The following is a 23,378-nucleotide window of genomic DNA, read 5'->3' on the forward strand; positions in this document are numbered from 1 at the left end:
ATAGAAACATAGAAAACAGGTGCAGGAGTAGGCCATTCGGCCCTTCGAGCCTGCACCGCCATTCAATATGATCATGGCTGATCATCCAACTCAGTATCCTGTTCCTGCCTTCTCTCCATACCCCCTGATCCCTTTAGCCACAAGGGCCACATCTAACTCCCTCTTAAATATAGCCAATGAACTGGCCTCAATTACCTTCTGTGGCAGAGAATTCCACAGATTCACCACTCTCTGTGTGAACAAAAATGTTCATATCGGTCCTAAAAGATTTCCCCCTTATCCTTAAACTGTGACCCCTTGTTCTGGACTTCCCCAACATCGGGAATAATCTTCCTGCATCTAGCCTGTCCAACCCCTAAAACCTACAAGCACATACGTGTTTGGAGTGTGGGAGGAAACCAGAGCACCAGGAGAAAACCAACGTGGTCACAGAGAGAAAGTACAAACAGCACAGTGGTTAGGATCAAACCCGGGTGACCTCTGGTGCTGTGAGGCAGCAACTCTACCGTGGCACCACTGACAATTATTATTATTTTAATCATATTATAATTGTGGCAAATTTTAACTACTGAACGAAGTGTAAATATTGAATTTAAAAGTAGTTGCTCTTTCTGCTCCATATATTGTATTTTCTGCAAAAAGTGAATAACTAGGCATTGAGCAAAAAAAAAATGCATATTTACGTAAGAGTGGAATTTTCAACACACTAGTAATATTTTATCTCAAAAATATTAACTGCACATAGAAATTCAATCTGTACAATTATGGACCACGGGTTGTTCTGCAGGTATAAATTTTGCAATAGTATTAGCTTTTGGGTGACACATTGATGCAGTGGTCGTGTTGCTGCCTTAAACCCCTGTCCCACGGTACGAGTTCATTCCAAGAGTTCTCCCGAGTTTGCCCTGATTCGAACTCGGAGATTTACGGTAATGGCCGCTCGTCGGTATTCGGGGCTCTCGTGGACATTTTTCATCGTGTTGAAAAATCTTCACGAGTCTTCCCGTGCTTACCTGCCGTTAGCGAGTCTTCCCGAGTACCTGCCGTTAGCGCTAAGCGATGTCCTCGAGCTCCGACGCACCCGCTACGTTCATTCTCCGTGCTTACCACGAGTTTGATTTTTTTTTAAACTCGGGAGAGCTCTTGGAATGAACTCGTACTGTGGGACAGGGCTATTACAGCACCACAGACTCGGGTTCAATTACGACCACGGGTGCTGCCAGTAACAGATTTGTACATTCTTCCCGTGACTGTGTGTTTTCTCCGAGTGCTCCAGTTTCCTCCCACATTAAAGACGTGCAGGTTTGTACGTTAATTGACTTCTCTAAATTATCCCAAGTTTCTGGGATAGATAGAGGGTATAGTTGATAGCTGGGCATCGCGGACCTAGAGGCTTGCCTCCACGCTATATATCCAAACTAAACAAAACAAAACTAATCTAGCCACCGGACAGTAGCTTAGCTCAGCTTCGAGAGACGGTGTGGAAACATGTTCCCTTCGGCCCACCAAGTCCGCGCTAACCAGCGATCCCCGTATACTAACACTATCCTACACACATTGGGAACAATTTTTACAGAAGCTAATTAACCTACAAACCTGTTTGTCTTGGGGCGTGGTCACATGGTGAACGTACAAACTCTGTACAGGCAGCACCCGTGGTCAGGATCGAACCTGGGTATCAGCAACTCTACCGCTGCTCCACTGTGCCGATCAATCACAGTGAGAACTAGTGGAATTGCAAGCAATCACTGGGACGGTCGCAAGACATTTATTTCACATTTTTTCCACAGTTAGTTGGCTCAGACTCGATTTTGTTTTTCAATATACTACATTAATGATGCAGCATAAATCTGGCCAGTTCTCAGCGTAGTCCAAACAATCTCAGAACAGGCAAAAGGCTTATTCATGATCCAGTTGCACATGAACAAATAAACACTGGCTCAGGACTTGTGGCCAGCAATAAGCAACTCATGCCTGCTGCTGATCTGCAAACAACGCTTGGATTTGTCTTGTGTGACTCGCTTGGTTGAAAACAGGTCTGAAGCTGCGCACTCTTCACAGAGGGAGGCCCTGCACATTGGCAGGATCATTCACAGTGAATGTAGGAATAACTGCAGATGCTTCTTTAAACCAAATGCTCTTATGTGAAGCGGAAAGAGGCAGAACATGGGCGGTGCGGACTCGGTGGGCCGAAGGGCCTGTTTCCACGCTGTATCTCTCAACTAAACTAAACTAAACAAGGCCCTACCGTAACACTTTGGACAAAAAAAGCACAGGCTAAGCCAGACAAAAATGCTGGAGAAACTCAGCGGGTGAGGCAGCATCTATGGAGTGAAGAAAATAGGCAACGTTTTGGGTCGAAACTCTTCTTCAGACCTTTCTTCATATCATTCTTCAGGCTACGCCACTCCCCATGTTTGCTAACTGTCAAGGCAATCTTAATGCCTGAAACTAAAAAAACAAAATATAAATAGCAAAACCACTGTGAGCGTGCCATAACATTGCATTGTCCAGCCGATCTCCCCAAGTCCAATTCCAGTGTCGTGGTGAACTACAAGGCAACTCCATTTGCGAGGAAATCCCAAAGTCATTGACAGTTACATGTGGAAATGTTGATAATTCCCTGGGGAATTGTTAGCATTTCACATAATATCTGCCTGCACACACTCCGTCTCTCTCACTGAACAACAAGGGGCCATTGGGACTACACTGGAACACTTTGAAGGTTATTGGCTGCAACCTTCCCTCCATTTATGAACTGTAAACTGTACACTGCAAGGGCCAGGAAGCGAGCAGGCAAGATCATCTCTGACCCCTCTCACCCTGGCCACAAACTCTTTGAATCACTTCCCTCTGGAAGGCGACTCCGGACTGTCAAAGCTGCCACAGCCAGACATAAAAAGTCTTTATCCACGAGTAGTTGCTCTACCCAACAGCCAAAAATCTGTAGCCTCCCTTTGATCTGGTATTTTGTAGGTTCAATGGTGTTTTATCATTGATATTTTATTATTATTAATGTTTAGTGTTAGCCATTCGTAACTGTCACTGTATGTCATGTTGTTACTTGTGGGCGGAGCACAAAGGCAAATTACTTGTATGTGAATACTTGGCCAATAAACTTACTTACTTACTTGTAACTTTGTCAGAATCCCTATACTTTGTGAGCGGTAAACAAAACAAAAAAAATCATTGTGGCATCATCTAGGTGATAATGAAGTATCATTCGTTCATTCATTTTTCACTGACACACTCCATCTCACGCTCATTCACTGACAAAATACATCGCCCTCTCTCTCTCTTTCTCTCTCTCTCTCTCTCTCTCTCTCTCTCTCTCTCTCTCTCTGACAATGATTAGAGATGAAAAAGAGACAAAAGGGGGCCAGATATGGAGGGGAATGGAGTGAAATGTAAAGCAAGGGGCAGGTATATGGATGGAAAGTGACAGGGGGAGGGGAAAGAGGGGAGGGGATAAAATGGAGGTTGGTGATGGGAGATGAGTGCATGGAAGAGGGGAAAGGAGCAATGGAAAGGAGATAATTACATAATTTTGGAGAATTCAATGCTTCCACCGTTGGGTTGGTTGTAAACTATCCAAATGGAATGTGAGATGCTGCAAACCCCACTCTATCTCCTCTGCTGTATCTATACAGCAAATATAGACCACATTTGTTTGGTCAACTATATAAGGTTGGCTCCTCAAAAGAAAATAAATAAGATTAGACAGATTAGCCAGCTGAATCTCTGAAGAAGGGTCTCGACCCAAAACGTCACCTATTCCTTTTCTCCAGAGATTCTGTTTGACCCGCTGAGTTCCTCCAGCCTTTAGTGTCTATCCTAGACATAACCTAACCACGATTCCATTCCAATTCTCTTTGATTGCTCACACCCTTTTAAATTGTGTAACCACCAAGCCGCTAACTAACTGGTTTTCCAATCTTAGTCTTAGAATAAAGGGGAGGTCATTTAAGACTGAGGTGAGCTAAATTCACATTTTCACCCAGGGAGGTGTGAATTTATGAAATTCCCAGACACAGAGGGCAGTGGAGGCCAAGTCACTGGATGGATTTAAGAGAGAGTTAGATAGAGCTCTAGGGGCTGGTGGAGTCAAGGGATATGGGGAGAAGGCAGGCACGGGTTATTGATAGGGGACAATCAGCCATGATCACAATGAATGGTGGTGCTGGCTTGAAGGGCCGAATGGCCTCCTCCTGCACCTATTTTCTATGTCTAAGTCTACGTCTATGTCAATGTCTCCCCTTGTTAATTTAAAAGTCTGTATTGCAAATTTGAATGATTCGGTCATTTTGTCGAGTAGAGAGAAGCAGCATTCTCTACAATTTTTACTTTTCTCTTACCGTTTGTTTTTAAATATTTACAAGGTAGCACATATTAATTAAGACTTGTGAGCACAGTTTTCTTCTGTGTCCAAGGCCATTGCCTTTTTTTTTTAATTTAATTGGGTCTCAATATCCCACCAGTTGCTAAAGAGTCAATGTACCATAAATGATCAAAAAAAAAAAATCAGGAAACATGTTTAAGATGTCGGCTTTTCAAAGACAGATGGTAGCACCATTTTTTTCACCAGTTCAGCGAATTGCCCGCTTGTCTTGGAGATGGGAGGTTATAGAGTCAGCATTGATTCAAGAGACACGTGGCAAAAAAAAATGTACAGGTTGACACTTCCGTTTAGTACAGAGGGAGTACTGCACTCTTGGGATTTGCAACTCGGGTGAAAGGTCCCCGGGAACAATTTTAAAGAAGATCAGAGGGTTCATCCCTGGTGCTTTGTCCAATATTCATCCAGCAACCTCATTAAACAGAGATTGGAGCAAGGAATCAAAAGTAGGCCACACAGTCCCACAAGCTTATTACATACTTCAATGTGATCATGGTTAATTTGCGAATTAACTACTGATACTTGCCACATTACCTAATGTATTCATAGCTTGTGTTATAAAGAACCTTGGTTTCAGATTTCAAGTAGACAAATGACCCAGAAAATTGCAGAAACAGTGTTTCAACTCCAACAATCATTTATGTAGAAGTTTTTCCTAGAAGACTCCTTTATAAATACCCCCTTGACCATTCTGCCCCTTTCCGGGAACCTATCTCAGCCTTAAGGACCTAGTCATCCCCCAAACCAAGTGGTTGTCGGGTCCTCTATTCATATAAATGCTCCTATGCTATTAATTGTTGGGGGGGTTTTAACTCCTACATCCACCAATCTTCAGTCAATACAATTTACCACTCACATGAAACCCTTTGGCTTCCACGTCACTCTGTTCCTGTGAGAACTTTCTTCACACGCACTCCTTTGACTCCTGGAGATGGTTTGAAGAAGGGTCCTGGCCCAAAGTGTCATCTGTCCATTTCCTCCACAGATGTTGCCCGGCCCGCTGAGTTCCTTGAGCACTTTGCATAGCACATCTACGACATGTAAACCCGCAACAACTTGCCGCGTTAACCAGCGAGTTACAGAACGTTAACCACCAACACGGTATCTAACTGAGGGCTAAGACTAATTGTACCGTTCCTGCCATGTTCAGTCCAAGGTCAACTACTCCACAGCAGACTGGCAATCAAAGCTTATACCCCCACTGAATACTGGCTCGGTGGCGCAGTGGTAGAGCTGCTGCCTAACAGCGCTAGAGGTCCAGGTTCGATCCCAACTACGGGTGCTGTCTGTATCGAGTTAGTACGTTCTATGCGTGACCATTTGGGTTTTATCCGAGATCTTTGGTTTCCTCCCACACTCCAAAGACGCACAGGTTTGTAAGTTGATTGTCTTGGTATAAATGTACAAATTGGCTATGTAGGATAATGTTAAGATGCGGGGATCGCTGGTCAGTGCGGACTCGGTGGGCCGAAGGGCCTGTTTCCGCACTGTATCTCTAAACTGAAGTAAACTAAACAATGTGAACATTCACACATGGCAAGCTGCGTTGATCTGGCACGGGCCTCTGTCGCCATTCCCTTGGCTAAGTTTCCCAAACAACACCTGGAGTTTAATCCACCACAATTTAAAAAGCCAATTTTCTGTTAATTGTTCTGATTTTTAACAGATTTTTCTGTATATTCGTGTAAATGGAGTGCACGGCCTCAGAACCAAGCCATAAATAGTATGACTAGTATAAATAGTAAAGACCAAGAGAAATTCCACACTAATAATGTGCCACACTTTTGCTTGGTAACGTACCAACGAGTCTCCTGAATATATTTTCAGTTCAATATAGTTCCCTCCTGCCAATTACTTCCAAATTCGAAGCAGATCTCAGAGAATAAAAACGACATTGTGCTCAATTTTGTATATATCAAGAGCACATTTTAATTAGAAACAGCCAGTTTTGAGCTTGGAACTGCAACGTCCAGTGGGGCGGGAAGTGCCAACGGATTACAACTGATAAAATAATTTGTGTTTTAAAAAAAGAAAATAAGCAATAAGTTTCCAAAGTTAATAGAGCAAATATGGAAAAACAATAATTTTCATCATTCTTTTCGTTGGAAATGTTAATTTATTAATGACAGCCTTAATATTCCATTCCCTCTTCCAGGGTTTTTCAAAGGAGTTTCAGACTATCCAGAAATGCTACAGTAATAACTGACTGGTGTTATAGTGGAAATTATCTTTTAATTATTTCTGCGTGCAGTGTGCAATTTTTTTCCCACTGGCTTCCCATAGCTTAGCTCATTCTTTTGGCTATTTAAGGTTGAGAAGTTCCACTGCAAAATATAATATTGTGTGGGATGGGAGAGAACTTGTATCAAAATCCTAATCATGTACTTGGCACACGAGTAGTGCAGGGAGGAACTGCAGATGCTGGTTTACACCGAAGATAGACACAAAAAGCTGGAATAACTCATCGGGTCAGGCAGCACCTCTGGAGAGAAGGAATGGTTGACGTTTCACATCGAGGCTGTTAGGAACAATGTGACATCAATTTCTCTCCGTAACACACTAGAAATATGAAGAAGGGTCTTATTCAACAACTAAGTTACAGAGATAGGTTGAATAAGTTAGGTCTTTATTCTCTGGAGCGCAGAAGGTTAAGGGGGGACCTGATAGAGGTCTTTAAAATGATGAGAGGGATAGACAGAGTTGATGTGGACAAGCTTTTCCCTTTGAGAATAGGGAAGATTCAAACAAGAGGACATGACTTCAGAATTAAGGGACAGAAGTTTAGGGGTAATATGAGGGGGAACTTCCTTACTCAGAGAGTGGTGGCTGTGTGGAATGAGCTTCCAGTGGAAGTGGTGGAGGCAGGTTCATTGGTATCATTTAAAAATAAATTGGATAGGCATATGGATGAGAAGGGAATGGAGGGTTATGGTGTGAGTGCAGGCAGGTGGGACTAAGGGGAAAAAAAAATTTGTTCGGCACGGACTTGTAGGGCCGAGATGGCCTGTTTCCGTGCTGTAATTGTTATATGGTTATATGGTCTCAACCCGAAACGTCACCCATTCTTTCTCTCCAGGGACGCTGCCTGTCCCGCTGAGTTATGTCCCCGTCCCACTTAGGAAACCTGAACGGAAACCTCTGGAGACTTTGCGCCCCACCCAAGGATTCCGTGCGGTTCCTGGAGGTTCCCTGGAGGTTTTTGTCAGTCTCCCTAATGGTCGATGCTAGTTGTAGGTGGTTGCCGGAGGTTGCAGGTAGTGGTAGTCTTACCTTCCACTACCTGCAACCTCCGGCAACCACCTTCAACTAGCATCGCAACCGGCTTAGACTAAAACATTACCGATTTTTAAAACGGCAACCTATTTTTAGTCACGGCCACTTTTTAATTTTTTGAAATAATCGCCGGAACATAGTAGAAGCGGAAACCACTTTTGACCATTAGGGAGACTGACAAAAACCTCCGGGAACCGCACGGAAACCTTGGGTGGGGCGCAAAGTCTCCAGAGGTTTCCGTTCAGGTTTCCTTAAGTGGGACAGGGGCAATACTCCAGCATCTTGGGTCGACCGCTGGTAGTGCAATTCCCTCCCATCCAGAATACTTTCCCCCAATTCTTCATCCACTCCACAGCCCTGTGTTCCCAACCAGTGATGGGAGATCTCAAACGAGAAGTCTTTGCAGAAGTTTTAAACACAGGGGAGGGCCTTTTCTTCTGCTTGTGACAATTAAATGTTTCAGCCGCAAAACAGGCCGAGGGATTTAAACTTCCCATCGATGTATTTAAAATGTCATAGATATTTCATCAATACTTCAGTGCTGCCCTTCAAGTGTTGCAGCTGGAAATCCATTCATCATCCCCACCCCTTTCTCCCCCACATTCCCCTTTCTCCAACCTCCCTCCCATGTACCCCACTTTGACTTGCACCTATTTCTTTCTTCCTCCTTCCCCTCTCACTTCCCCTACATTCCTTATCTTCACAATTCGCCACTCTTCAATCTCACACCCCTTTTTTTTTTAAATCATCTCTGGCTTTTGTTCAACAATCTGCCAATCGAAACTTCCCCCATTACCGCTCGGCTTATTCCTGCCCCTCCTCTCTTCCAGCTTTCTTTCCCCACCCTACAATCAGTCTGAGAAAGGTCCCGACCCGAAACATCAGCTATCCATGTTCTCCAGAGATGTTGCCTGACCTGCTGAGCGACTCCAGCACTTTCAGTCTTTTTTATGTAAAGCTGCATCTGCAGTTCCTTGCTCCTACATGGAGCGGGATTTTCTGCTTTGGTAAATTCACAGCAGAAACGCTACACCACCCTTCATTGCTCTAGACTGCTCTGCTTGAATTTTCATTTTTGAGTTAAGTTACGCATCTTTGATGATGGGGTTATTGATCAGAGCACGTTTGCTGCCTATTAAACCTATGAAGAAGAATCAGAATTTTAACAGTTTTTAAATACAGTTATTCCCGAACATTCAGACAAGTAATATTCCTAAAACTTTTATCGTCTTTGGCTGGATAGCATGGAAACAGAAGCTTTCCATGGCACCTCAGTACTAGTCACGATAATAACCAAATTTAAATTAATATCATTTGGTATAAATCAGCACCCGCAGTTATTTTCTATTAACCTAAACTAATCCCAGGCAGTGAAGTCTAAAAACAGAAATCCTAGACTTTGAGGGAGGGTGTGTGTGTTATTGGCTCTAAAGATTTTAAAACATGCTTGTAAAATTGATTGGGTCACAAGTCAAAATATGCTCTGCATATCAATGTCCAGCCTCCTGTCCATTGCTTATCCATCCTCCACTAATCTGCTCCCTTATAACCCGAGATTGCTGACATGCCTTCGGTTTCCCAGGATACTGTGTCCTCAGTATCCAGGGAGATCGGTATCAGAGCGAGCTGCAATCTCAATGCCCAGGGTAACCCATGCATACACAGTGCACAGGATCCAGCCTTGGTGCCCATATCACTAACCCACCATCAAGGCCAAAGATTCCTAATTTGTCCTCACTGTCTGGGATTAAGTGTTAAATAGAAATTAACAGCAGGTGCTGGTTTATACCAAATTATATTAATTTAATTTTGTTTTGTGTATTATTGTTACTGGTAGAGCGGTACAGTGAAAAGTATTTGTTTGCATGCTACCCAGTCAAAGAGTGTACAAAATCATGAGAGGAATAGATCGGGTAGATGCACAGTCTCTTGCCCAGAGTAGGGGAATCGAGAACCAGAGGACATAGGTTTAAAGTGAGGGGGGAATGATTTAAGGGGTGGCTTTTGCATACAGAAGTGAACACAGTGGGTTCGGAGTCCTCATTTCAGGCACCGATCAAACCCAGGCTGGAAAACTTATTTTATGTAAAACATCTGAGGATGGCCATAAGACTTATTTTAAGAATAAGTAGTTAGCCATTTAGAAACAAGATGTGGAAACACTTTTTCTCACAGAGAGTGGCGAGTCTGTGGAATTCTCTGCCTCAGAGGGCAGTGGAGGACAGTTCTCTGGTTACTTTCAAGAGAGAGCTAGATAGGGCTCTTAAAGATAGTGGAGTCAGGGGATATGGGGAGAAGGCAGGAACGGGGTACTGATTGTGGATGATCAGCCTTGATCACAGTGAATGGCGGTGCTGGCACGAAGGGCCGAATGACCTGCTCCTGCACCTATTGCCTATTGTTGTTTTATGTTGTGCTTCAGTAGATCCCCTAATTGAACCTGATTTTTAGTTTAAAATTAATGGCTTTGATTAGCCCAATGAGTTTATGAGTTTCTAAGCTTATTGTCTTTTCTGCAATGTACACGACTGAAGATCACAATTAATTTCTGATCTGGACCGCAAACAATTTATACTCTTGCACTTAATTACTCAATCACTACAACAACCATTGATAGACAATTCTGTGTTGTACAGGGCCTGTCCCACTTGGGCGTTATTTGCGCATCATTTACGCGACATCATTTACACGTCACGACGCATGACGCGCGCTTCGCGACGCGCACGTAACATGCACAACGCGTGCATTACGCGCGCATGCCGTGCATTTTCGCACGCATGGTGCGTGTTGAGATGTGGTGGCGTGGGCAGTGACGCGTGGTAGCGTGCGGCGCCCCAGGATTTGGGGATTCTCAAAACCCTCGCACGCCACCTGCGTGACACGCAAATGACGCCCCGTGGGACAGGCCCTTAATTCGTCAAGGAAGCTGTGAGCACGTTCTTGAGCTGTGCATCCATCTATGACATGTTAACACACAGATCGGTGTCAGAGCGAGCTGCAAGTGGTAGAGCGGTTCAGTGAAACGTTTTTGTTTGCATGCTATCCAGTCAAAGAGTATACGTCAAAGAGTGTACAAAATCATGAGAGGAATAGATCGCGTAGATGCACAGTCTCTTGCCCAGAGTAGGGGAATCGAGAACCAGAGGACATAGGTTTAAAGTGAGGGGGAATGATTTAAGGGGTGGCTTTAGGTGGATGTATGGAAGAGGGAGTTGAGGCAGGTACTATTGCAACATTTAAGAAATGTTTGGACAGGACAGGTTTAGATGGATATGGGCCAAACACAAGCAGGTAGGACTAGTGTAGATGGGACTTGTTGGTCATTGTGGTGGCCATGTTGGGATGAAGGGCATGTTTCCACATTGTATGTCTCTATGACTTTGACCATAGGTGATTACAATCAAACTGTCCATCCACAGTGCACAGGTAAAGAAGGATAAAGGGTACCACATTGAGTGCATGATAAAGTCCGATTGAAAATAATCTAACGGTCTCCAATGATGTAGATGGGAGGTCAGGACTGCAGTCTGGTCCACAATCAGTGCCCATGATACCAGATCTTTATCCTCAGTACCCACGGTCTCTGAACAACTCTTAGTTCACAGGATCACTTACCTGTACTCTCATGGGCACCCGGTATTAAGCTGCTCTACTGAATCTACCACATTCAATGGTATAGCATTGTGTCGCACTACAGCATAGGGGTGTCCATGGCATTATGACAGGACCATGGATGGTGCAGTGGTCACTCCCACCACCCTGCAACCACCAACAGGCACCTTGTCCTGTTGGCGAGGCAGGAGGACCCAATGAATTCTCAGGGGACACACACACACACTGTTAACCCTCCCACCTCTTCTTTTTCTGCCGTCTCCCACCCCCCTCTTAAGTCATTGAGTCACACAGCATGGAAACAGGCCCCACAGCTCAACTTGCCCATGCTGACCAAGATGCCCCATCTACACTAATCCCACCTCCCCATATTCGGCCCATATCCCTCTAAACCTTTCCAACCTGTCCAAAAGTCTTTTCAATGTTGCTGAAGTACCTGTCTCAACTAACCCCTCTGGCAGCTCGTTCCATATACCAACCACCCTGTATGTGTAAAGGTTTCCCCTCAGGTTCCTATTAAATCTTTCCCCCCTCACCTTAATCCTACGTCCCATGTTTCTCTTCCGTCAAAGGCCAGCTTGCACTGTGCCTGCAAGTTGCACAGACGGCTACAGATGTGAAATGTGCAGGTCGCATTCTCAGCTCTTCGAAGGAACGCAATTTCAATTTCTTAAAAGGAGGAAGATTTCTTACATTTTGTGCATTTTCACATTTGGCATTAGCTCAACATTCAGCTCCTACCCAGCAAAATACCCACATCCAATATCAATATCCACATCAATATTAATTTAGTAGCTGAATTTTTATATACAGAAGCTTGAAAGCATGCACCTCAAGACTCAGGAACAGCTTCTTCCCCTCCGTTACCAGGCTTCTGATCAGTCCTTCCATAAACTAGGATGCTTTTCAATTCACCTCTGCCTTATTGAGGAAATTGGACTTTGTCCAGGGGACTGTTGTGCTACAATGCTGTGAACTATATTCTGCACTCAGTATCTTCCCCTTTGTACTTCAATGTACTTCAGTTTGAACTGATTGTATGATGCATGATCATGTCTGTCAAAATGAACCGCAGATGCTGGATTATACCGAAGATAGACACAAAATGCTGGAGTAACTCAGCGAGTCAGGCAACATCTCAGGAGAAAAAGCTGAGGTGATGTTTTGGGTTAGAACCCTTCTTGTTTGGGTAGCATGCAAAATCAACCCTTCCACTGCATCTCACAATAATAAACCTATCCCATTGTTTTCAGTTGCCATGGAGACATTTACATCCAGAGTGTTACTGAAAAACCTTTCTTATTTGTCCAGGAACTTATTCAACATGCCACCTCCATGATAAAAGGAGATGTGATGTATGATATTCTCAGCTGTCCTGAGATATTAGCAGTGAGTCTTGATGCTCAGTCATGGAGTCATAGTGATACAGTGTGGAAAGGCCCAACTTACCCACACCAGCCAACAATGTCTCATCTACATTAGTCCCACCTGCCTGCGCTTGGTCCATATCCCTCCACACCTGTCCTATCCATGTACCTGTCTGTTTCTTAAAGGTTGGGGTAGTCCCAGCCTTAACTACCTCCTCTGGCAGCTCTGTCCATATACCCACCACCCTCTGTGTGAAAAGGTTGCCCATTAGGTCAATTTTTAAAAACTCACCCTCACCTTGGACCTAAGTCCTCTGGTTCTTGATTTCCCTACTCCAGGTAAAATAATCTGTCTATTCTCCTCATAATATACACCAAAACACTTCACGCCTCATCCACCTACACTCCAAGGAATAGTCCAAGCTTACCCCACCTGTCAGGCTTTCACCTTGAGGGAGGGCACCAGTAAATGGGTTATTAGGGATGGGCACCTGTAAATGGGTTATTAGGGGTGGGCACCATGGGTTATTAGGGGTGAGTTATTAGGGGTGGGCACCTGTAAATGGGTTATTAGGGGTGGGCACCTGTAAATTGTTATTAGGGGTGGGCACCTGTAAATTGTTATTAGAGGTGGGCACCTGTAAATTGTTATTAGGGGTGGGCACCTGTAAATTGTTATTAGGGGTGGGCACCTGTAAATTGTTATTAGAGGTGGGCACCTGTAAATTGTTATTAGGGGTGGGCACCTGTAAATTGTTATTAGGGGTGGGCACCTGTAAATTGTTATTAGGGGTGGGCACCTGTAAATTGTTATTAGAGGTGGGCACCTGTAAATTGTTATTAGAGGTGGGCACCTGTAAATTGTTATTAGGGGTGGGCACCTGTAAATGGTTATTAGGGTGGGCACCTGTAAATGGTAGGGTGGGCACCTGTAAATGGTTATTAGGGTGGGCACCTGTAAATGGGTTATTAGGGGTGGGCACCTGTAAATGGGGAACAAGACCGGGCACAAAACAAATTCTGTGCGATCCAACTGTTTTGAATTATGAAGGGGGTGGGGGCAGAGGGAGTGAGTGGAAGGTGAGAAGCACAAGAGGCGAGTGTCAGGGAGAATGCAAATGGGGGAAATGGAGCGGTGATTGTGGGGGGTGTTTTGCCCATAGCCCTGGGGCAGCTCAGGCTGGACCGATGATGCCACTGAGGAGGCCCTGAATCAAGGCCGCTATGACTCTCCCCTCAGGCCACCAAATGACAAGCGGAATTTGCTTGTGATTCTGAAAGCCATTGATCTAAACTCCTTGGTGCCCATACACAATGAATGGCCGGTCCCAGGGGGTGTTGAAGCACAGAGAGATATTGGTGTAAACGCACAGAGAACCCTGCGGCTGGCAGCACCGATAGAGTAGGTGGTGAAGAAGGCACAAAGGATGCTGGTCTTTATTAGCTGGGTCAGAGAATATGGGCAGGGGCAGCTGAATAAAATATTGTTTGCAGTTCTGCCCACCTGAGAATGGGAAGGATATTCTGAGAGTGAGCAGCCGAGATTCACCAGGATGTTGTGGGATGGAGCATTTCGGTTATGATGGGAGACTGGATAGAATGGAAAAAAAGACACAAAATGCTGGAGTAACTCGGGGTAGCTCAGCAGGTCAAGCAGCTTCTCCGAACATGAACAGACTGGCGAAGGTTCTTGAAGGATAGGGTAGAGTTGCCAACTTTCTCACTCCCAAATAAGGGACAAAAGGTCAAAATAGGGACAAATTTTCAACGGCAATTCGTTGACCAACTCAGCCGTGGCTGTTGGCCCGGGTGCTGGACTGCACACAAAGCCCAGCCGGCGGGCCAGCTGAGGGGTTTTGACCAGCGCGACATCGCGCGCAAAGTCCAGCGCCCCGTCTAACTCATGAACCGATGATCGACCACGAGAAGGAGGGGTGGTGGTGTCGGCGGTAAGCTGGAGGTTTTTTGTCAGTCTCACTACCTGCTTACACTACCTGCAACCTCCGACAACCACCTGCCACCTCCGGGAACCGCACGTAAACCTTGGGTGGGGCGCAAAGTCTCCAGAGGTTTCCGTTCAGGTTTCCTAAGTGGGACAGGGGCATTAACCTCCCAGGACCAGGGTTGTGCACGGTCTCTTCCAATGAACTGCAACCAAAAATAACAAACACTTTGTGGAAACAAAATATTGTTGATGCTGGTGATGGGAAGGAAAAAGCAACGTTCAATGGAGCAGGCAGCAACCATGGAGAGGGAAACAAGTTAAAATTTCAGGTTGGTTATTGATCAGACCTTCTATCACTTTGATATTCGAGATAAACTGATTGGAGAACCATGAGTCAAATCAGATTAACCCTTCTAACCTTCTAAGATAGAGCATAGAAACTGGCCCTTTTGGCCCGCCGAGCCCACACCGAACATCCATCACCCCCCCCACTGCTTTTATGTTATCTCACTTTTGCATCCACTCCCTACACACAAAGGGCAATTTTAAGGAGGCCAAATTAACCTATAAGGAAACCCGCACGACTTTAGGGTGTAGGAGGACACCGGATCGCCAGGAGGAAGCCCATGCGGTCACAGGGCATACGTGCAAACTCCGCACAGACTGCACCCAAGGTCAAGGTGGAACCTGGGTCTCTGGCGCTGGGAGGCAGCAGCTCTACCGCTGTACCACTGAGCTCCCGGGGTGAGAGATTGCAATCTTCACATGGTCCATCTGTTTCGACTGATGCCATCAACCCTACGTGCACAAACAATTAGACCAAATAGAACAAGTTGACCTACAACTTTAGGCTGTGCACGCCATACGCAAGAAGACTGTGTCTCACTCCTTATATAACAGGGTGCAGCAAGGTTCCATAATGGGGGCAGCTGGCACATGTTGTGCGGTATGATCCTATCAGGCAATCGCTTGGCTGCTTTGTAGGACAATTCGCCACTTTCTTAATGTCCGTGAGAAAGTCTTTACTATGTCTAGTTGACTGCGTTCATCTTTGCCACATGAGATGTTTGGCTGAGCTGCTGTTGGCAGGAACACTATTCCCTTCCAGTACATACTTCCCACCAGCAATAACTGAATTACATTCATGTACACATCTTGAAAATGTCAGCGTCAGAGACCCAGATTTGATCCTGACTATGGATGTTTGTCTGTACGGAGTTTCTATGTTTTCCCCATGACCTGCGTGGGTTTTCTCCAGTAGCTTCTGTTTCCTCCCACACTCCAAAGATGTACAGGTTTATTGGTTAATTGACTTGGTAAAAATGATATATTGTCCCTAGTGATAGAGCGCTGGGATCGCTGGTCGGCGTGGACTCGCAGCGGGCCGGCGGGCCTGTTTCCTCACTGTATTTCTCTCTACACTAAATTAGTAGTAAAACATTTGATTATATTTCCCTCATCTGTCATGTTCATAAGGGATAGGAGCAGAATTAGGCCATTTGGCCCATCAAATCTACGCCGCCATTCAATCATGGCTGATCTATCTTTCCCTCCTAACTTCATACTCCTGCCGTCTACCCATAACACCTGACACGCGTACTATCTATCTCTGCCTTAGAAATATCCAGTGATAGCCTCCACAGCCTTCTGTGGCAATGAATTCCACAGATTCACCACCCTCTGACTAAAGAAATTCCTCCTCATCTTCTTAAAGGAACGTCCTTTAATTCTGAGGCCATGATCTCCAGTCCTAGACTCTCCCACTAGTGGAAACATCCTCTCCACATCCATTCAATCAGGGCTGCCAACTCCAACTCTCGCACAATTCTCACGCTCTCACGCACTGTTGTGCGAAATTCTGTGATCAACGAGAATTTCAAAACTAATACCAACTGCTTGTGTGCGCATCAGTTGACAAGACAGCAGCATTCTTATTCTCTCTGTTATTCTCATTTGACCAACAACCGTCACACACCTCCAAAGCATGTCCCCATGCACATTTACATTGAAAGACACGGACTGGACAGTGAATGCCATGCAGTGTCACCCAGCACAGCAAGTAAGGCCATGTCCTGCTCCCGGCGGCAGCCAGAATTTAAGGATTTGCGGGAAGCGGCTGATATGTGCGAGGCCGGCCAGCGGCAGGAGAGAGGTGTTCAGGTGGAGAGCACTGCCAGATTTAGGTGGGGAACAAGGGTCAGTTGTCTGTGATGTCTGGATCCCAATGCTCAGCTGTTCATGTTTCGGAGTTGGCTAATGTTATTGATTTGCAATTAGCCCGATTTGTAATTAGTTGACAAAACCTTAATTTATTCGTCCGGAATATCTAGGGGGGTGGGATAAATGCAATATTAAAATGACATGCAAGGTGTCAGGCTGTCTGTCACAACATACAGCCCCGATAACCCATTATTTCCTTCAGGTAAATATTGGGAAGGTAGCACTATTGTCATTTGCCACTTAACTATTATGTTTGTTTACCTCACTGATTATTTCTAACACCCCAATTTCTTTGACAAGTTGAATAGAAATGTCCCCAATCTCGTTGTTTCATTAATTGAACAAGTAGTAAACATACTCAAGAGTGTTCAAAGAAGGGGCATATTTTAAAGGAGTGACAGAGATACTTGCTTGGGAATGTGTGATGAGGTTATTATTTGTCCTTAGTTTTAGATTGAACCAGGACATCTGAAGATTCAAAGTTTGATATAGTAATTGTGCTGATACTGACTCCAACCAACCGCATAATGAATATCATCCATTCCGGAGGTTTTATTTTTCTGATGCCATTTAAACTTCACTTGGATTTCAATCTTCAATGTAAAAGTAATTAGGAATGGGGAGCATTGGTACAACAATTTTGCCCTTGGTACATATTAACTGTAATATAATAATGTATGCATGTTGGTAGGTACAATCAACACAAATATCTTTTTTTATCATTGTTGTGTTATGAAAACCACAGAAAATATTATGTACTCAAGATCTCATTAAATAGAATATTATTGCTTAAATATATATTGTTATTGAACTTTGCATTTCGGAAAAGTCCCAGCTGAGAGGAAGACTGCAAAATACTGAAAATATTGGGGGTGAAAATGACTTCAGGACTGTTTGTTAAGAAAATGAAGGAAATGGTAACAGAATGCTTATACAGCTGAGTGAGTATAATTTTATGGATGAGAAATTGTGTTCAACCAATTGATCACTTCTTTGAAAAAGTAATTAGCATGTTAGTTGACAAGGAAACCAATGGATGTAGCAAATTTTGTCATAGATAATTTGGTCTGTGAAGTGTCCCATAAAAGATTACTGCATTAGATAAGCATCTGTGGACTTGAATGTAGTATGTTACGTTTAGGGGGTCAGATGTTGGGCTTTATGTGTGGGTCAGATATATTGTCAGTGCAGAGGGGCTAGGAGCAAGGCCAAGTCAAGGTCTGGAATAGTACTAGGTGTGCAGTCAAAGATGGGACAATGGGAGTGTTCGGCACTGGGAATCTAAGCAGGTATGCAGCTATGATTAGGGTAGAATATGGGGCCAGGTGTAAGGCTGGACTCAGGGTCAGCAGAAGGTATGCAACTGGAGTCAGGGCCAGGAGTAGTACCAGGTGTGCAGTGAGACCCAGGTTGGTCAACATGGTCCAAGTGCTTGATTATAATCTCATTTCCATACATGAATATTCTAAGATCATACACGTATTGCACCTGTTGATCAGAGCCTGACTACTGTGGAATGTAATTAGGAATGTAATTTAGTCTAACCTTATTCATAGCTAATCCAATATAAAGCATGAATGTTGCATTCAAGTGTAAGTTAAAATACTCGCAACAGTATGCACCATACTGCACAATTTCAAGCTGAAAATGCAAAAGCTCAGTACCATGGGAGGAGGGACACCCCCCTTCTGCACACTGCCCCCCCCCCCCCCACATCCTCCCCCCCTTCCCACAACCTCCCCCCCCCCTCCACATCGTCCACCCCATCCTACACCCTCCCCCCCATCCTCCCCTCCCCCAACCACTCCCACATCCTTCCCCCATCCCACTCTCTCCTCCCCCCCTCTCCCCCATCCGACATCCTCCCCCCCTTCCCCCCCCCCCCCCCCCACACCTTCCCCCCCCCCATTCCAAATCCCCCCCCCATCCCCACACCCCCCCCCCCCCCCCACCCACACCTTCCTCCCCCCCATCCCCTCGGTCGTGATGCCCCCTCGGGCTTGGTCTCTCGCAACATCTCACTCCCAACTCTCACCCAATGTTGGCAGCCATGATTCAATCTAGTAGGTTTCAATGAGGTCCCCCTCATCCTTCTAAACTCCAGCGAGCAGAGGCCTAGTGCCGTCAAACGCTCATCGAATGTTAACCCACTCAAGCCCTGGGATCAGTCATGAGAACTGAGGCCAATTCTAATGCCTCTGTCACATCATCTGTTATTTGAACTTGGGACTGGCAGTCTGTTGCCTTCAGCTAACTCACTAAATAAACATGTTTAGTTGTTAGAACCCGCAGCGGTGTTTCAAGTCTGACAATAAACTGTGTAACATTTGCAGTGCTGAAGAATTCCATTTCCTCAAAACTTCCTAACAAATGCGTTGATATTGTTTTAAATCAATGAACTTTTGGTAGCTTCTTTGATGTATATTGTTGCCATGGGGAAGGAACAGTTTGTATATGCAGTGCTGCTTGATGCCATCAAGATGAAAGGAGGTGCACAAAAATACACTTGAAAGGCATTTTCAGCTCCATTGATGTCTCTGTTGAGAAATGATAGGAGCCCCACACTGTGCCAAGTCTGTTCTCATGTTCGCTGAGGACAAAATGTGTAAGAAGGAACTATAGATGCTGCTTTATATCAGAGATATAGACTGGAGTTCACTCAGCGGGCCAGGCAGCATCTCGGAGGAAAAGTGAGTGGGCGACGTTTCGGGTCGAAACCCTTCTTCAGACAATAGCGCAATCGAGAGAGTTTCTTGACTTGGCCAAGAGATTTGGAGCTCCAGAGTTGGACGAGGGTTGAGCAAGACCAGGGTGATGATCAGATTATGATAGCCTTCGTCATGGTTGACTGATTCACACTGGCAAAGTCAAAACAATGTGAGTTACGATGCCTGCAATGCTTTCTTGTACTGTGACCCAGAAAAAGAAAAATGTTCAGGAGATCAGTGGAAATAAGATCAGTGCAAATGAGACTGATGGCTATGTTTAACTGTTGGGAAAGGTGCAAGGTCATTCTCTTAGAGTCATAGAATCATACAGCATAGAAACAGGCCCTTCGGCCCAACTGGTCCATTCCAGCCAAGGTGCCCCATCTACACTAGTCTCACCTGCCCCTAACCCTCCACACTTTTCCCATACGTATAAACGTCTTAAATGTTGTTATAGTATCTGTCATACATTCTTGCCATAGAGGGATTACAAAGAAGGTTCATCAGACTGATTCCTGGGATGTCAGGACTTTCATATGAAGAAAGACTGAATAGACTCGGCTTGTACTCACTAGAATTTAGAAGATTGAGGGGGGATCTTTATAGAAACTTACAAAATTCTTAAGGGGTTGGACAGGCTAGATGCAGGAAGATTGTTCCCGATGTTGGGGAAGTCCAGAACAAGGGGTCACAGTTTAAGGATAAGGGGGAAATCTTTTAGGACCGAGATGAGAAAATCATTTTTTACACAGAGAGTGGTCAATCTGTGGAATTCTCTGCCACAGAAGGTAGTTGAGTCCAGTTCATTGGCTATATTTAAGAGGGAGTTAGATGTGGCCCTTGTGGCTAAATGGATCAGGGGGTATGGAGAGAAGGCAGGTACAGGATACTGGGTTGGATGATCAGCCATGATCATATTGAATGGCGGTGCAGGCTCGAAGGGTCGAATGGCCTACTCCTGCACCTATTTTCTATGTTTCTATGTCCCAACTATCTCTTCTGGCAGCTTGTTCCATGTACACACCCACACCCTGTGTGGAAAAGTTTCCCCTCGGGTTCCTATTAGACCTTTCCCCTCTCACCTTAAGCTTAAATCCTCTGGTTCTTGAGTCCCCGCCACTGGGTAAAAGATACTGTGCATTCACCCTATCTATTCCCCTCATCATCTTATACACCTCTATAAGATCACCCCTCATCCTTCTGTGCTCCAAAGAATAGAGTCCTAGCCTGCTCAATCATTCCCTACAGCACTGCCTCTGAAGTCCTGGCAATATCCTTGGTAAATCTTCTCCACGTTCGTCTGTGATATCTTTCTTGTCTTTGCCTCACGGCGCCAGGTGCTGTCTATGCGGAGTTTGCATGTTTCTCCCTGTGACTGTGTAGGTTTCCTCCAGGTGCTTCAGTTTCCTTAACATCCCAAAGATGTGCGGTGAAGATGAAGGTAAGTTGTCCTTCGTGTGTAAGGAGGGGTTGCAAAAGTAGGATAATGTAGACCTAGTGTGAACGGGTGATCGATGGGCAGCGTGGACTCAGTGGGCCGAAGGGCCTGTTTCCATGTTGTGGCTTTCAATCAAAAAAATGTGGCATTGACTGTCCATTTGAAGAAAGACCATGAATGAATGATGAATGAATGAATGATTGAATGGATGAATGTATGATGAATGAATGAATGATTGAATGAATGAATGAATGAATGAATGATTGAATGAATGGATGCATGATTGAATGAATGAATGAATGGATGAATGTATGAATGAATGAATGAATGAATGAATGAATGAATGAATGAATGAATGAATGAATGAATGAATGAATGAATGAATGAATGAATGAATGAATGAATGAATGCATGAATGCATGAATGAATGAATGAATGAATGAACATTATTATTACATGTGATAGGTCACAGTGAAATTCTTCACTTGCTTATCCACGGAATGCAATAGTTGCAGACAAAGTTACAAAGTACCCCATGCCAAGTCCCCATTTGTTCTCTCCCCCCCTCCCCCTCCCCACTCCCCCCCCCCCCCCCCCCCCCCCCCCCCCCCCCCCCCCCATGCCAGGTCCTCCATTGTTTAAGAAAGAACTGAAGATGCTGGTAAAATCGAAGGTAGACACAGAATGCTGGAGTAACTCAGCGGGTGAGGCAGCATCTATGGAGAGAAGGAATCGGCGACACTTCAGGTCCCGGGAGTATTAGCAGGGAGTAGCCAGAACCTGCGGAATGGGTACAGATAAGATTCAAGAAGGGACATAGGGGTGTGAAGCAGTTGAAAGCAAAATGGAACAAACAATCACAATCGATGTTGAGGCTACTGGACAGGAACGCTCTCTGGAATTGCTGGAGAATGCTAAATGTGACATTGAACTGCAACAAGAAAATCTAACTGCCCAACCACAGAAGTTTATCCTCAGAAAACATTACACCGAAAGGTTTGCACTGAAATAAAATGTGTTTAACAGTCTGAAGAAGGGTTTCGGCCCAAACCGTTGCCTATTTCCTTCGCTCCATAGATGCTGCCACACACGCTGAGTTTCTCCAGCATTTTTGTCTGCCTTCGATTCTCCAGCATCTGCAGTTCCTTCTTGAACATAAAATGTGTTTGCCTTCGCTCCCTTTCACATGCATCCCACCCCAACTGCTTGCAAAAGTACCACATCACCTAGGTATGTTGCAAAGCGTACCTGAAGCGTCGCTGAAAATCTGTCGCTGCGGGTGTGCGCGATTTTGGCGCCGTTTAGAGGGGGGCGGGTTTAAAACGCGATTTTCTCTAGGCTGTTCAAATCAAAGATGTTCAGCCTAGTTAATTATTAACGAAAAATCGCTGGAAGACACCGTCGCAAAAGCTATTATTAGTTTTAAAGGCCTCGTATAATAGTTATAGTAGTTTAAAAATCAATCTCTAAACCCGCGACCACCGGCAGCAGTCAGGGTCGCATAGAGCAAATAAAAGAAGGTAGGCTGTTTATTTTTACATTAAAAAGGGCTTCTTAAGATCCCTTTATACAAAGTTTAATATTGCGAGTAGCTCATTTTGGGCTCTTTATATCCCGCAGTATTTTTCTGGGCATTTGAGGCACAAATCTACCGCAATGTGAACGTTCTAAACCAGCGCGTTCACAGGATCCCACTAGAAAGCTGATTTAAATTGGACTTTAATTTACAGCAATTGAACACTAAATTCCTTCCATTTGGCCTATAAATTAATGTAAATGAGATTTAAAAATCATGTTTTATTGTGAATTATTTATGAATATTATTTGGACACTTAGGCTATTTAAAAATGTTAATCATTTATTAAGAAATGGATAGATGTTTAGATCTAGTAATTGAAGTTTGAAATTAGCTACACTTGGGTAACTAACTAATTATATGCTTTAATTTCAGGTCATCCAAGTAAGATTATTTTATATTTGTTTCAGAATGGTTCAATCTACGATAACTGAAAATTTCATTCCGTTCTCTTAATTTTTAAGAAGGTTATGGGCTTTTGACTGTCCACGATCACAGCTTTTTTGTTATGTCCATAGAAAATCAATAGGGAACAAGATGCTAATTTCCGAGTATGAAAATGGCCATAACTTTTTAAATACTTGAGATATGAAAGTGAATTAGGTGTCAAATTAAACTTATTGTTATGCTTTATCTGATGGGATAAATTACAGACTTGATTTTTTAAATCTCAAAATTTTGTAACATTGCTACATCACCATGAAATGTCCAAGTGTCTCAAAACCGGGTCTACTGCACAAATATTACCTTGTTCCTCACAACCTCTCCACGTTTGATCCAGGTTCCAGTGAAAGGAATCCCCTCAAGAAATCGTAATGTACTGACCAGCCACTCAAATAAAAC

At 44.4% G+C, this 23,378-nt stretch overlaps 1 protein-coding gene across 1 annotated transcript in view; it reads right to left on the reverse strand.

The window, feature by feature from the left end:
* The window catches only part of pxylp1 (2-phosphoxylose phosphatase 1), a 142,085-nt gene that overhangs the window by 49,286 nt on the left and 69,421 nt on the right, over positions 1-23,378 (reverse strand).

This window comes from Leucoraja erinacea, chromosome 14, assembly GCF_028641065.1.
Source record: "Leucoraja erinacea ecotype New England chromosome 14, Leri_hhj_1, whole genome shotgun sequence".
NCBI classification, from domain to species: Eukaryota; Metazoa; Chordata; class Chondrichthyes; order Rajiformes; family Rajidae; genus Leucoraja; species Leucoraja erinaceus.